Source organism: Elephantulus edwardii, unplaced genomic scaffold (genome assembly GCF_000299155.1).
Source record: "Elephantulus edwardii isolate Elephantulus edwardi_28Jun2011 unplaced genomic scaffold, EleEdw1.0 scaffold00009, whole genome shotgun sequence".
In the NCBI taxonomy this organism is placed as follows: Eukaryota; Metazoa; Chordata; class Mammalia; order Macroscelidea; family Macroscelididae; genus Elephantulus; species Elephantulus edwardii.
The window spans coordinates 10498672-10513078 of record NW_006399759.1 but is presented as its reverse complement, the minus strand read 5'-3'; positions in this window follow the sequence as shown (position 1 = coordinate 10513078).

The following is a 14407-nucleotide window of genomic DNA, read 5'->3' as shown; positions in this document are numbered from 1 at the left end:
ACACAGGGTTTCTAAGCCTGTAATCTTTAAGAAAATAAGACTGACAAGCCTTTTTCTGCTGTGTAGTCAGTCTTTGGTAGATTGAATCCACCAACCCTTCATTTAGTAACCAAATGCTTTAGCTGCTGTCCCACCAAAACTCTTTACGGGAGCTATATCCCATTTTCATTGCACTGATTTTGACTCAAGAGTCAACCCTGACACACACCTTTCCTAATTTTAAACCATTCAGTATTCCCCTGCTCTGTTCAGAATACAGCATCTTGGTCTAAACAGAGGTTTTGCATGAGCACAATTAAGTGCTCTGGGATTCCCATTCTTCTCAATGTTAGCCCTAATTTGCTACGATCCACACAGTCAAATGCCTTTGAATAGTCAATAAAAGCACAAATAGGCACTCTTCTGGTATTCTCTACTTTGAGTCACGATTCATCTAACAACAGTAATGACACCCCTGGTGCCACAGCCTCTTCTAAATCCAGTTTGGACTTCTTGCAGTTTTCTGTCTATGTATGTTCTAGCCATTTTCTAACAATTTTCAATAGTATTTTGCTTGTATTTGGTACTAATGATACTGTTCGATAATTTCCACATTCTGTTGGATCACCTTTCTTGGGAATATGAAATAGATATGGATCTCTTTCAGTCAACCAGGCAGCTGTCCTCTAAATTTCCTGGTCCTCTAAATTTATAGGACTACATCTGAAACGTCTCAATTGGTATCACTCAATTCTCAGGGCCTTATTTTTTGCCTATGTCTTCAGTGCAGCTTAAACTTCTTCATTACCACTGGCTCTTGATCATATGGTTCTTCTTGAAATATTTCAGTGTTAGCCAAATATTTTTGGTACAGTGATTCTGTGTATTCCCTCCATCTTCTGTCAGTATTTACTGGCTCATTCAAGATTTTGTCCACAGCATGTCTAAGTATTGCATCTCAAGGCTTGATTTTCAGTTCTTTCAGCCTGAGAAATGCTGAGTGAATTCTTCCTTTTTTTATTTTCCATTTCAAGATCTTTGTAAATTGTTACTATAGTTTGCTTTGTCCTCCCAAGGTGCCTTTTGTTCATTGTGGTGGCTTAGTGGCAAGGAGTTGTGCTATCAACTCAAAAGACACACATTTCAAATCCACCAGCTTCACCGTGGGGAAAAAGATGCGCAATCTCCTCCCTGTGATTTACTGCCTCTGAAAACCCAGCAAAGGGTCAGTTACGACACTGTGTCATACAACAACAACAATCTTTACAGAAGCACATGGTCATATCTTTTTCCCTTAGAGTAGCTGGTAGATAAAGGTAAAACAACTGACATTTTGATGTCAAACAAGCTAACGGGCACCAACAGGGCACCTTACAATGTGTACAGTGTCTCAAAATCACCAACCGTCTTAAGAGTTAATTCCAACTCCAAGCAACCTCAATGACATCACAGTCTAATTTTTCTCTACAGGGTTTTCACAATGGTTGATTTCTGAGAAGTAAACAGATCACTAGTCTTTTTTCCAAGGTCATCTCTGAGTGACTTCTAAGCTTTGACCTTTCAGTTAGTAGTTGGTCATGTTTAATTTTTACAACAACCATGGACAAAAAATAACTAGTACATAAGAAATGTAGTTTGAATTCACCATTTGCTCCATGATAGAAAGATGAGCAATCTCATCTTGTGCCATTTACTGTCTCTGAAAATCCAGTGAAAAGTTAACTACGAGTGTGTTCTAACTCCAAAGTATGTAATAGTAACAACATACACATGGATCTTACCTGATGGACTATACAAGAATCAGAGTGACTACAGTTGTGGAAAGAAATGATGGAGATGTTTGATATCTGCAGTTAAAACAAGGTCAGTGGCTGACTATGAAACAGAACATCAATTACGCATGTGCAAGTTCAAATAAAAGATGAAGTAAAAAGGAAAGAAGTCCACGAGAACCAAAATATCCCAACCCATCTCAAGAATAAATTTGATGTACTGAACACTAATGACTGAAGATCAGTTGAACAGTGGGGATGAAATCAAGGCTATCATTCATGTAGCAAGCTTAATATCACTACAATGACAGGAGAGAAAGAAAAGACAAAATGGACGTCAGAAAAGACTCTTAAAGTTCCACTAGAATGTTGTTGTTATGCACCATCAAGGCACCTATGACTTATAGTGACCTTATGTACAATAGCTCTGAACCCTGCTCTATCTTGAACCCAAGGGAGGAAATACTGAAATGAGAGTTAAGAGAAGGGTGGGGAGAAAAGTGCAACAATGAATGAATGGAAATCCAAAATCTTTGTAAATGTGCATTGAAATTAATTAAAAAGAGAGAGAAGATTTCAAAGAACAGCTCAAGAAGACAAACCTAAGTATAATGAAATGTGTAAAAGCTGGTGTTTAAATATCAAAAGGGAAGAATACACTTGACATTTCACAAGCTGAAAGAACTGGAAAACAAATTCAAGCCTTCAGTTGCAACACTGAAGGATTCTGTGGGCAAAATCTTGAATGGTACAGGAAGCATCAAAAGAAGATGCAAAGATTCAGAGTCACTGAACCAAAAAGAACTGATGGACACTGAACCAGAAAGTAGCACATGATCAAAAACCAATGGTAATGAGGGAAGAAGTTCAAACTGCACTGGCACTGGCAAACAAAGTCCCAGTAACTGAAGGAATACCAATTGACATATTTCAACAAAGAGATGCAGGACTGGACATGTTCATTTCTCTAATGTGGAAACAGCTACCTATCCAACAGACTGGGACAGATTCTTATTTGTTCTCATTCTCAAAAATGTGATCAAACAGAATGTGGAAATTATCAAACAATATTAGTATCACATGCAAAGTAAAATCTTGTTATTTTTTTAAATAGTTGGAACTGTTATATTGATGAAGAACTGCCAGAAATTCAAGCTTGATTCAGAAGAGGCCATGGAAGGAGGAATATCACTGCTGATAATATAGGGTTCTTGGCTGAAATCAGAGAATAGTCCATTTAAGGGCAAAATATAAAAACTCCATCAATGCTTCCAGTCTAAACCATCTGAAAGATCTCTACCCAATTTTGTGTTTAAGGATTTTACAAGCCCCTCCCTGGCTTGGATGATTTCAACTCACTGCTGCTGAGTCAAAACCAACTCACAGCTGACTTTCCAATGGGTGTTTGAAAAGCTGTAAATTGCACATGAGACTATCCAATTTTCTCCCAAGGAGCCACTGGTGGATTGGAACCACCAGATTTGCAGCCTTTGAGTTAGCAGTGCAACTCCCTGTGGACTATGCCACCAGAGGACCCTTTCATGACTTCATCTTGTGTGCCATCAAATCAGTACCAATTTTTTTTTAGTGCCAACTCTTAACTGACTCTTCCACTGACCCAGTGGATTTTCAGAAGCAGTAAACTGCATATGAGGAGACTGCTCATCCTTCTCCCATAGAACAGCTGGGGGATCTGCATATCTTTGGGATTACAGTGCAGCTTCTTATCACTAGGCTACCAGAGCTAAAAGTATTTACGTAGAGAAGCTCTGGTGGTCTAGTGGCAAGAACTTGCGCTACAATCCTAAAGGCACATGGTTCAAATCTACCAGGTACTCCATGGGAGAAGGATGGGCAATCTCCTCCTGTGTGATTAACTGCCTCTAAAAACCCACCAGAGGGTCAGACAAAATAATAACTAGGTATTTCAAATAGAGTGTCATGAAAAACCACTTTATTTTACATTAAATTTTATTTATTTTATATGAAGGCTACCTTGCGATGGGAAAGTCTGCTGTTAGGGACCTCTCTGAAGTCCTCAAGAGCAACGGTGTGTCTCTGGAGACTGAGGTGCGCCTGATACAGGCCATGGTCTTTGCAATCACTTGTTATGCATCAGAGAGTTGGACAATGACTAGGGAGGATAGAAGGAGAATTGACGCCTTTGAGCTGTGGTGCTGGAGAAGAGTATTGAATGGACTGCCAAGAAAACAAACAGATTCATCCTGGAGAGGGTTAAACTAAGCTACTCCTTGAAGGCAAGGATTCTGGGGCTTCATATGACATACTATGGGCATGTTGCAAGGAGGCACGGGTCCTTGGAGATGGACATCATGCTTGGGAGGGTGGAGGGACGGTGCAGGAGGGGAAGACCCTCTATGAGATGGACTGATTCAGTGACTGGGATAATCAGGATGGGTGTGTCAGGGGTAATGAGATTGGCACAGGATAGAGCACGGTTTAGGGCTGTTGGACATAGGGTCGTTATGAGTCACAAACGACTCGACGAAACATAACAACAACAATAACCCTCTACTCATGATATTTGCACAGTAATCTCTCCTCAGCCTTGAACTCCTTGACAATAACTCTGAAGCAAATTATTCCTCTTAAGTAACTCCCACAGATTATTCATCAAACTTATCAAATTACAACTTCATTGCCTGTCTTCACTCTTCTTGAATGTAAATACCACAAAGACAGTGGATTTGTGTATTCTGTTCACTATTTTCTAGTTCAGCGCCTGAACTAGTTTCTGCTATATCGTTATTGCTGATAGTTGCCATGGAGTCAGTGCTAGCCTTCAGTAAGCTTACATGTAACAGAAAACTTTGCCTGTCCTACACCATCTCCATGATCTTTTTTTATGTACCTAAAGGTATTGTGTCAATTCTGTTTTTTGAGGGTTTTCGTTTACACTGACTACTTTACCAAGCATAATAATCTTTCCCAGAAAGACTGCTCTTTCCTGATGATATGACCGAAGTCAGAAAAATGAAGTCTCATTATCCTGGTTTCTAATATTATGGCTGCCTTTCTTCTAAGACCTGATAGGCAGTCAATGTGTGCAAAATTACTGAAGAAGGAATTAATTTGGTACTATGAATTATGAACAAATTCTACTGCACATAATTTTTTAAAGAGGAAAAATGGTAGCCAGGATTAAAGTTAAAAAGTTAAAGACTGTGAAGGGGGGATCTTTTTCCCTGATGAAAAATTAGTCACGCTCCAGCAAAAATATTAAAATGGATTTAAAAGGAACCTGAAGCAGGTGCTTTTTCAAGATAGAATTACCTTCACATCAAAAACAGTGTATAATCCTGGTGCTGGAGAGTAGTATTCATAAAAAAGTTTTGGGTTACCTTTATCTAATTGAAATGGCACTTTCCATTTCAATCATCCAAGTTACTCAGCTTTCTGGGACCCACTGGGAGCCCTGGATATAGAAATTAGGATATTAATAGAAAATAGCAAAAACTCAAAGGCAGAATCACTGGATCAGACACTGAAGAGATGACAGGTATAAAGAAAAAGCTTTTCAATATAAATTGTCTCTGCAGCAAGGCAAAATAAATTTACAAGCATTCCACTATATCTTTAGTGAAGAGAAATCCTTCCCTAGGTTAGAGAAGGAATGATATATACCCCTTCCCAGTCCATCTGATCCTCAAAAAATTTCACTCATGTTTGAGGTTTTAAGTTTTACTAAAAAAAATATTTCATGCTCATTAAAAAATAAAGTCACCACACATTACATAAACTGTAATATTTATTAGCTAGATTTACTCAACTCTTGTATTTGAGCAATGATTCCTAAAAGTACCACAAAGATGGCCAACTACAGAAGGGACGGTAGTATGAGGAAGAGCAGAGTAATCAAATACTTAAGCTAAGAGGCTTTAGCCAAAAGAAAGACAGAGAGAAGCAAAGACGACTGATATTCTCCTAAACTAGCATGCTCTTCTACTGCACACCCTGTTTGGTCCTTATCTCTCTGACCCACTACAGTTTGACAATGTTGGCCATTCTTTTCCAGTATCAACTTTTTACTCCTCACACTGGAAAATAACAGTCACTTACACACTTGTATTTAAGCACTTCAAAGTGATAATCCAATGCAGCTGTTTCTTTAATAGATACTGAATATTATCTTCCTATGAAATACATATATACACACATTTACATATATATGTTTGTGTGTATTTATTTCCTTTTCCTCTCTATTTAGGAAACTGGGAACTATAAAGGCAGATTTTATTTGGAGAAATGTAGGGGGTTCTCCCTTTTTATAAGTATTATTCTGTTAAAAAAGGTATATCAGGCAAAAAATAATTTCTTATTTTAGTCACTGGATCACAAAATAATTAAGATAGTTCATATTAAAGGGTCAAATTCAATCAGCATTTCGTAAGCTGAAGGAAGTGAAGAACAAATTCAAGCTGTGAGTTGCAATGCTTAAGGATACTTTGGGCAGAGTATTAAATGATCCAGGAAGTACTAAAAGAAGATGGAAGGAGTACTAAAAGGAAACTGTACCTGTACCAAAAGGAATTGGCTGACACAGAAGAATTTAACGAAATAACATATGAGCAAGAGCCTGTGGTGATGAAGAAAGAAGTTCAAACTGCTCTGAAAGAACTGGCAAAAAGTAAGGAATCAGGAATTGACAGCATACCAACTGACAAATGTCAACAGATGATGGATGCCCTGGATGCATTCACCAAGTTGTGCCAAGAAATCTGGAAGACAACCACCTGGCCAACTGACTGGAAGAGATCTGTATTTGTTGCCATTCCAAAAAAGGGGACCCAACAGAGTAATAAATTTAATATCACATGTAAGCAAGATTCTGCTGAAAATTATCCAAAAAACGACTAGAGCAGTACATCAACAGAGAACTGCCAGAAGTGCAGGCCGGGTTTAGAAGAGGCTGGGATATTATAGGGATATTATAGCTAATGTAAGATGGATCTTGGCTGAAAGCAGAGAGACCAGAGGAATGTCTGTGTTTCACTGACTATGCAAAGGCGTTTGACTGTGTAGATGACAACCAAGTGTGGCTGACTCTGAGAAGAATGGAAATCCCAGAACCCTTGATTGTGCTTATGCGAAACCAGGGGGCAGTCATCAAAATAGAAAAAGGAGACACAACATGGTTCAAAATCAGGAAGGGTGTACACTCCAGCGATGCATCCTGTCTCCATACCTTTTCAATCTATATGCACAGAAGATCATCCAAGAGTCTGGGCTGTATGAGGAGAAATGTCTCATTAGGATTGGAGATACACTCTGTGTTATGCAGACGACACAACCCTGCTTACTAAAACTGAAAAGGACCTGAAGGAACTTGTTGCAGAAGGTCAAGGACTACAGCCTTCAATATGGATTGACGCTCAACGTCAAGAAAACAAAGATTCTTCCCAGAGGCGCATGGTTCGAATCCACCAGATGCTCTGCCGGGGAAGGAGGGACAATCTCCTCCTGTACCAGTCAGATCTGATTTGACGGTACACTCACACACAAAATAATAAAATAAATTTTTTTAAAAAAAAAGAAAACAAAGATTCTTACCACTGGGCCAACTGGTCGCATCATGATAGATGGTGAAGAGACTGAGATTGTTAACGGCTTTAGTTTACTTGGCTCCACAATCAACACTCTTGGTGCCAGCAGCCAAGAGATTAAGAGACTAATTGTAATGGAAAAGTAAGCTGTCAGGGACCTCTCCAGAGTACTAAAGAGCAACAATGTCAGTCTGGAGACTAAAGTGCACCTGATCCAAGCCTTAGTCTTCACAATTGCTTGTTACATGTCAGGGAGCTGGACAATGACGAGGGATGATAAAAAGAGAATTGATGTCTTAGAGATGTGGTGCTGGAGATGAGTGTTGACTATACCATGAAATGCCAGGAGAATAAACAGGTTCGTCCTAGAGAGGGTGAAACTAGGCTGCTCTTTGGAGGCAAGGATTCTGAGGCTTTATCTGACATACTTTGGGCATGTTGCAAGGAGGGATCAGTCCCTGGGATCATGCTTGGGAGGATGGAGGAACAGAGAAAGAGAGGAAGACTATCAATGAGATAGACATTCAGTGAATGCGGTAATGAGGGTAGGAGTGTCAGAGACAGTAAAGTTGACAAAGGATAGAGCAAGTTTCAGGGCTATTGTACAAGGGTCACTATGAGTCGCAAGTGACTGGATGGCACATAACAAAAATAACAACAAGTGGCAAGAAGCTATGAATCACAAGCAACTCGACAGCACAAAACAACAAATGGAATGAAGTTCCACTGCAATTTCAAAGACACAGAGTGGTTCTAAGCCACCAGCTGCTCCACAGGAGAAGAATGGGCAATCTCCTCCCTTGAGATTAACTAACTGCCTCTGAAAACCCTTGGGAAGGTCAGCTATGGAAAGGTTCTTGCTTGATGGTAAACAACTGAAAAGGTTGAAGTAGGATTAACAGGAAACACTTAAGGTTCTTATACTGAAAATAGTCATTGTGTAAAGAATTTTACATTATATACTGGTGTTAAGATGAGTAATATTATTCCCATTTTACAGATGAGAAATCAGGAGCTTAGAGGCTTAAAATAACTTGCTCAAGGTTGTACAGTTATTTTGTGCTAGAGGTGGAACCAGTTCTAACTTGAGAACATGTAATCTTATCTATATAAGATTATGCTAAAACCAAAATTTTATTAAGACTATCTAGATTTTTTCTAGAATAACTATGTATTAATGAAGAAACCTATTCAGAAAAAATAAGGGCTTATTAAAACCAATGAGCACTAGTTGGTAATATAAGGTCTACCGTAACCACTGCTGAATAGATTGCTACCTCTGCAAAGGATCCAGAGTAAATAAACTATTCAGTGTCCTACTGTAGTTGTAAATTTCTTTCTAAAATGACTCTCTTAAAATACTATACACTCTGCAAATGGAAAATGCTGCTCTCTTAGAGTTGGGGGTACGGTGTGTGAGGGGAATGAACATTATTTCTTGCCCTATTCACTGTCCTATTTCTGTTCAGTTTCCTCCTCCCTCCCCCTACTTCCTCTAGGCCTTCATATCCTTTAAGGCCAGTTTAGTTCCTCCTTCTCAAGGATATGTGTATGTATACTTTACCCAAAGGGACTCTTAACATTCATCTCTGTAGTTTACAATATACTACAAAGTTCAAAATTAACTCAAACTGAAAATACAGCATATCTGATGCATCTTCAACTACACAATTAATTCTAAGCATTCTTATTTCTCCATAACTGGAATTTTATTTTAGAATACACAAAAAAAACCCCTCTTTTTTTAAAGTCTCTCTTTTTTAAAAAAAAAAAAACTTTCCCCAATAAAATTTAAAAAAAAACACCAAAATATACCAGCAAAAATGCTGTTACAATATATCACCTTTTTAGTAATTTGTGTTTGTTCTGAGTAATTTCTAGAGCTTGCTAATATAAATGTTTTACAATTAAATAGATCTATAAAATGTTAGCAATTTACCATCAATGGAATCATATGTACTTTCATTCATTCACAAAAACATTGAGTGACTCGAATCCACCAGAAGCTCTGATGGAGGGACAATCTCCTCCTGTACCAGTCAGATCTGATTTGACAGCGCACATACACACACACACACAAAAGTTAAAAACAAAATATTTTTAAAAAACAAAAAAATACATTGAGTGCCAATATAACATTTTTTTAAAAAAAAATATTCTAAACAAAAAAAGGTAACAAAATAAGAACACAACATAGAAGTTTTTGGAAAGAACTGTTTGAAACCTGGCTCATTTACATCATACCTGAAGAATCTAAAGCAGCCAGTTAACTCCAGCTACCTCAGGGTCCTTTATCTATGCAATGGGAAGCCTTAGAAATATGTATAGGGCCTTTCTGAGATGTAGATGATAGAATGTAGAAGCATTTAGTTCTGCGTCTTGCATGCAGTAAATGCTCAATAAAAGGATAATCATTGTTTTAATCCAATCCCTGGTATGAGTTTGGCACATTATCAAATATTTCAGTACAGATCAGGATTTTAGCCTAGAGATGAACAAACAGAACTACCTCCATGCTTAATAATTCAGAAGGGTCAAGTTTTCACAGACCATTCTATCCTTCACCATAAAGGTGAGAGTGAACGAGAGGAATAACTACATGAATTAAAGGGGGAGAAGAGCAAGTTGTTCATCTGCTTACCAATACTACATTAAAACAGTAACAATGCATTCTCTCACAGCAACAATGCATTCTCTTCCCCCATCCATTCTTAAAAAATATATAAAAGTCTTTGTTTTTAAAATATGCGTTTAGATTATTACTTCTATTTTCATAGGCACAGTCAAAGAAACGTAAAGACAAGTACATTAAAGTTGCTATCTTTAAAATTTGAAAGACATCATCAATTTGTATGAAGGTTTTATGTGACGTTTCTAAGTTTCTTTTCGATTTTTATCACCAATTAAAAACAAAGCAAATCCATCAGGCAATTAATCTTTTTTTTTTTTTTTTGAGAAGCTTAGGTGGTTTATCAGTCCATGCTAACTAAACTAGGCTGTTTAAAATAACACACAAGTACAAGTTACACCATGCCTATTTCTGGGTAAGCAAAAACGCATTAGTAAAAAACAAACTAGAAGGATTTAGCAAAGCAACAATCATGCTAGACTTAATTCCTATCACAAAGCTACTGGTTCCATCAACTATATTCCTAATTCATCCAGGTTTCAAGTAAACATTTTTGCTATCCTGTACAAGAATTCAAAGATAAAACACATTACAAATATACTCCAGGACATCACCTTTCTACAGAAGGTAAAGCCATCTGCAGGTTTGGTTTCCCCATTTATTTGCGCACATGCAGGCATTTTTATTTTACCCCTTTTTATCATAAACAACAAACTTTAACCTGGCCTAAAAGATGTAATCTTTTTGTGCTTCCTGCATACTACGTTAAGTCAACAACGCTAAATTTAAATGTTAACATATATCGCAACTTGGTTTAATGTGAGCCATGGACGCCAAGCCTCTGCCCACTGCCCTCTCGTGACTCGGGCTACTTTGACGCACCGGGATGCGGCTCACCTGACATTCCGCACCAAACATAACCCAAAAGGGAAACCAACTCCGCAAAAATAAAACGGGTCCCCTAAGCAGCGTACGAGTGCCCCCAAAGGTTCCCTTTCGCCTGTACTCCGTGGAGGGAGGGGATCACACCTCAGCTGCGTCTGCCACCTGCCAGGGGAGAGCGGCCGGGGGCCTGGGCTACGCCGCCCGGGGAAGGAACAGCCTCGCGCCGGCCACCTTGAGGTCCACCCCGGCACCGCGCGGGGGCAGGAACCCAACCTCAGAGGTTTCCGCCCCGCGCGCGGTCAAGCCCGCCAGGGGCCTAGCTCGGGGTCCCGAAGATGCCCGTCCCCGTCGTCAGGAGCGCAGCCGCCCCTCAGCCGGCAGAGCCCCGTGCGCGGCGAGCAGGACGGCGCCCGCACCTGCCTCGCGCCCCGCTGCACCCCCGGCGCGCGGCTCGACCCACCTGGCGTCCCCGTCGCGTCTCCCGCACGTCACGGCGCGACCCCGCGCTCCTCGGCTCCGGCAGCGCGGGCGCGGGAGGACGCGGGGAGACCTTGTGAGCTGCCGCGGCCGCCTCCCGGCCCCTCGCCTGACTGCCGACAGCGAACCTGTTGCGCAGCCTGTCACGGCCGCTCGGCTCCAGCGGCGCCGCCTCAGCCCCACAACAACATGGCGGCCGCGGCCTCCGCAGGAAGCCGGGGGGGCGGGGAGGTAGGCGACGGGCCGGGCAGCTGATGGCCCGCCCGCCGCTGGGCACCAGGTCCCCCACCCCCACCCTCTGGAGCCCCAAAGTGGCCCGGGAGCGGCTGTTCGCCCCCGGGGGCCCGGGGCATTGGTCCCCGCGGGCCTGGTCCAGGAAAGCTCTGATGGTCCCTCGGGGGAGCCTCCCAGCTGGGGACCTGGCAGCCTTTCCAGGGGCGGTGATGACCCTTTGGCTCCTCCTCCCCTAGGTGGGACCCTGCTGAGGATGGGCGGTGTACTTCCCGCTGCTGCAGACCCCAAGGTATGGGAAGGAACCAAACAGGGGGCTCAGCCCAAATCAGGCTCTCCCTGGAGCATTCCCACTTGCTGAAGACTTCCTAAGGTCCCAAATACGCTCACCTTTAGAAAGATAGCTCTCCCTAAACTCCGCCTGCCTGTAAATCTTCAGAAGCTGGACATTCTTTCACAGACCCTTTAATGGACTGACAGGTGAAACTCAAACTCAGAAAGGCCTGTCTCTTCAGCACCTACTCTTTCTCACCAAAGACCAGACTTCCAATTGAACCTTATACCAAGGGCCCTTAACACAACACCTCTTCAGGGGGAAAGCTTGTTTGTCACTGTTAAAAGAAGCAGGTAGGGGTGGTTCTGGGCATAACAAAATGGGAATTTATGACACAGCAGGGGCCTTGGGAGCTTGTCCCCTTGACTTCCCTTGGTACAGGATGAACCTGGGTAGATCAAAATGATCCCCTGGTTTCCTTCCATTACCTGTTGGGGCAGGTGAAGGTAGCAAGGCTGACTTGCAAGATAAGGCTTCAAAGCCCAGAATAGCTGAAATGGCCAACAAATTCATGTGAGGAATGTAGTAAATATCAGTGATGATAAACAAGCTTTTCCCGCTGTTACACTCAATGTTTTTCTAACTCTCTGATTAGAACTTGACCAAGACCTGAAAGACAGGTCCAGAGTTTCAGTGACACAGAGGCCTAACTTCTTTGTATCAGAGAGCCCTTATGTTAGAGACTACGTACCTTGTCTCCCATCTGCAAACAAGCCACTTAGTTTAGGGATAGTTTTCTTGAGCACACAGTCTAACGTCCGTGGCAGACATCAATCATATTTTTTTCAAGACCCACTTCCATTATTTCCTCTATAGTTTACAGGGTAACAAAAATTCTCAGCACTGAACTGGCAGGCAGCATCATGATGGACAGAGAAAGAATTGAGACAGTACTTCATGTTATTTAGGTCCACAATCAATACATTTTGTACCAACAGGAGATGTATTGCACTGGGAAAGTGTAGTCAGGGACCTCTCCAAGTTATTGAGAAGTCAGTTTGAGGACTAAGGTGCACCAGATTCAGGCCATGGTTTTTTCAGTCACTTGCTATGCATCTGAGAACTGGACAACGAATAAAAATGACAGAAGAAGAATTAATGCCTTTGAACTGCGGTGCTGGAGAAGAGTGTTGAATATCCCAAGTACTGCCAAAAGAACAAACAGACATGTCTTGGAGAAAATGCAGCCAGAGTGCTCTTTGGATGCAAAAAATGATGAAGCTGTATTTTATACATTTCAGGCATATTGCCAGGAGAAGTTATTCATTAGTGAGGGGCATCATACTTGGGAAGGTGGAGGGGCTGTGAAAGAGAGGAAGACCCTGTGGCAATGAGCTGGAGAGTGTCAGATATTGTGACGATGGCACAGGATGAGACAATTTTTGGATCGGTTGTTCATAGGGACACATGAGTTGAACTCGACAGCACCTAACAACACGCAGCTACCAAGTGAAATGGATCCACACAAAATGAAATTGTTTGTAACTTCAATATAAGTCTCTCTCTTGCTGTTAGCAGTAGTACTCTCTAGCCAGTGTATCATTTTTTAGTCTTCTACAGAATAAGAAATTGTAGCTAACATTGAGAAGAATGGAGATGCAAGAACACGTGATTGTACTCATGCAAACCTTACACCTAGACCAAGAGGCTGCTGTTCAAACAGAGCAAGGGACACTGCATGATTCAAAATCCAAAAAGGAGTATGTCAGGGATGCATTCTTCCTCCAGTCCTCTTCAGTCTATATGTGGAACAGATCATAGTGAAGGCTGGACTTTATGATGAAGAATGTGGTGTCAGGATTGGATGTCACAACAACCTGCATTATGCCACAACTTTGCTTGTCAAAATTGAGGAGGGCCTGAATTGTTGGTTGCAGAAGGTTAAGGACTGTGGCCTTCACTGTGGATTAAATCTCAACACAAATAAACAAAAGATTCTTACCACTAGTCCAATAGGCAGTATTATGGCAAATGGAAAAAAGATTGAGGTTGTTAACAATTTGATCTTACTCAGATCTACAATCAACAACCTTGGCATCAGCAGTCAGAAAAGTTAAAAAAACAACACAAAACACCAAAAAACTAGTTGCATTGGGAAAATCCATGGTCAGAGACCTCTCCAGAGTCAGTCTAGAGACTAAGGCTATGGTCTCCTCAATTGCTTGCCATGGATCTGAGAGTGGATAATAAGAGTGAAAGAAGAAAGATTGATGCCTTTGAGTTGTGATACTAGAGAAAAGACTTGAACATAGATCACCAGGAGAACAAACAGATCTTTCCTGGAGAGGATGAAACCCAGTTGCTCCTTTGAGGCATGGATTTTGAAGCTATGTCTCACTTACTCTGGGCAATTACCAAGGAGGGACCAGTTCTCAGAGGACATCATGCTTGGAAGGGTAGAGTGTCAGTGCAGCAGTTGAAATGGATTGGCACAGTGACTATGGCAATGAAGTCAGGTGTCTCAGAAACAGTGAGATTGGCTCAGGATAGGACAAGATTCAGAGCTGTTCACAGGGTTGCTATGAGGCAACAGCAC